Below are 2,516 nucleotides of genomic sequence, written 5' to 3'. Positions count from 1 at the left end.
TTAAGCCAATGCCTCATCTTGCTCTCTCCTTAGAGGGTTTCTAGGACAAATTGAGTCCCACTACAACTGGTTCCTTTGATTTTTTTAAAATAAGAGTTGTAATAGTTATGAAGGAGTATCATAGTAATTTTGAATTGCATTTCTCTAATGACTTCTGTTCCCAAAGCTTAAGCCAGCATAGAAGTAGCATTAAACACAACTTTGTAAACCCACTGGCGATTTTCATGGATTTTGGAATACATGTCTATTCAGAATTTGTGCCCAGTTTTAAGCAAGTTTCTTGTTAATCTCATCTTTAATCTCTCTATACAAAATCAATAATTAATTCAATGCAGTAGAAAAGAAAAAATTAAGTATCTCCTAAAAATTATCATTTTTCAATTACGTGACATTGCTTAAATCATTTTCTGTTTACACTTGAGATTATATAAATTAATTTGTTTAGACCTTTTACAAGGTTATACGTATTTTATTTATTTTACATTGATTGATATTTCCAAAGCCTGTGTGTTTAATTTTCCTTGGTGTATTTCAGTATCATGTAGCTCATATTTCAGAGTGAAGAATAAATGGAAGGAAGCAAACAAAAAAATACAGTTCCTCTCATCTGATGAAGCCTCTACAAGAATGAGGAAAGAGTTCATCCTTCTAAGGAGCTACGATAGGATATCAAAAAGTTAATTCATTCTAATAGGTCTTCATTATCTTTACAATGTAGCGTAAATGATTTAAAACACAATATACTGCTCAGATACTTATATGTTTTATCAGGTTTGTATATTTTCATATGGATTTCACCTCAGTTGTAATTCCTTCATTATTCTGTCCCTGATATTTTTACACTATCAAGACATAAGATCACCAGTTTGATTTAGAGCATGAGAAATTATCCATCTGGCTTCCTTGGAAGCAGTGCATATTCAATTGATAACATTATTTCTGGTTGCTCATTACATGTAATGGTTTCTGTAATACATATCACATTCTACGTAGTATTTAAAAATCTGCTTTGTTAACAATATTATATGGATAAAATTGGGGGAATAAACTCTTCCATCTCAGAACATTTTTATATGTTTTTAGTTGTAAAAGTACTGTACAGAGGGGTCACAGTTACACACACACACACACACACACACACACACACACACACACACACACACACACACACACACATTTTCTTGATCCATTCATGTACTGAGGGGCATCGGGTTGGTTCCATATCTTACCTATGGTAAATAATGCTGCAATAAACATAGTTGTGCTTGTAGTTTTAGTATGGTCTTGTTTCTGATCATTTGGGTGAATGCCCAAAAGAAGGATTGCTGCGTCATAGAGGATCTCCATGTGGAATCTTTTGAAGAACCTCCGTTCTGCTTTTCAAAGGGGTTGACAAGTTTACACTCTCACCAAGAATTCAGTAGTGTTTACTTCTGGCCACATTCCCTCCAGCGTCTGTCATTGTAAAAATATTGAACGCTTCAGGAATTTGTGTGTCATCCTTCGAAGGAGCTATGCTCATCATCTCTGTATCATTCCAGGTTTAGGGTATGTGCTGCCAAATTGAGCACAGAACTTTTTTTTATATATAAAGTGTAATTGATTTTCTTAAATTAGACACTTCAACAAAAAGTAAATGCAAAAGAATGGTCATGAAATATTTATTTCTTACATAAGCACATATTTAAGAAGAAACTCAAAATTGATATGTCAAAAACAAAGTAATTCCAAATATTTGTGGTTCAAGAGATGTGTAGAAGGAGGAGTTCAATTATTCTCTACAAGGCACCTGTCATAATGAACATTGCAGCAAGGGTTAAGGTTGTTAAAGTTCTAATGCTTTAAATGGGTTTAATTTTGGGAATTTGCTTAAATATGCCAAAATAGGGACTGTTTGGCAGGTCATAAAAATTTTCCATGAAGTAGTTAAGATTTATGGTAGCAGACATATATTACTAAGTATTTATATTTCAGAATTTATAGAAACTTTACTAATGAGAAGTTGCAAAGTCTTTGTTTAAAGAAGCAGAGTAAAGAGTTAAGAATTTGTTAACTACAATTTAGAGCTTCCTTACTTTATATGTTAGCGAGCAACAAGTGAAGATATAAGCCATATACAAATGACGAGATGAGCCATAAATAGTCATCTTAGTGGGTAACTTTAAAGACTACTCATAGCCTATAAAACTCTTGTTGAACATCATAATCTTAGCCAGTTTTAAATGTACAGGAATATGAGAATATAGTAAAATCTAATATGTAGTACACTTCAAATACTGGAAACACGTAACTGGTTTATTTTTCATTTTATTAATCATGAATATTTAATTGTTGTTTTTATTTATTTGTAGCATTGTTTTCCTTGTAGTAATATAATACAAAGTTTTGTAAATTGTCTTTTGGAGGTACTTTGAGAAAGTTACTGGGATGGTCAACCATTTTTATAGGTGCATGTGAGTTTACAAATAGCAAATTTAAGAACAAAATATTGATTAAAAATTTTATCAAGTAGAATC

At 31.9% G+C, this 2,516-nt stretch overlaps 1 non-coding gene across 1 annotated transcript; it reads right to left on the bottom strand.

Moving 5' to 3' along the window:
• Positions 1–1,465: 1,465 nt before the first annotated feature.
• LOC138814779 (U6 spliceosomal RNA) lies at positions 1,466–1,571 on the bottom strand. Its single transcript, XR_011368088.1, has one exon. It is a non-coding gene; the product is annotated as a U6 spliceosomal RNA (small nuclear RNA).
• Positions 1,572–2,516: the final 945 nt, after the last annotated feature.

The sequence above is a fragment of the Dipodomys merriami genome, unplaced genomic scaffold (assembly GCF_024711535.1).
Source record: "Dipodomys merriami isolate MVZ:Mamm:240054 unplaced genomic scaffold, mDipMer1.0.p SCAF_61, whole genome shotgun sequence".
NCBI lineage: Eukaryota > Metazoa > Chordata > Mammalia > Rodentia > Heteromyidae > Dipodomys > Dipodomys merriami.
The sequence above is the reverse complement of the archived record's forward strand: the minus strand, read 5'-3'. Positions and strand labels throughout refer to the sequence as shown.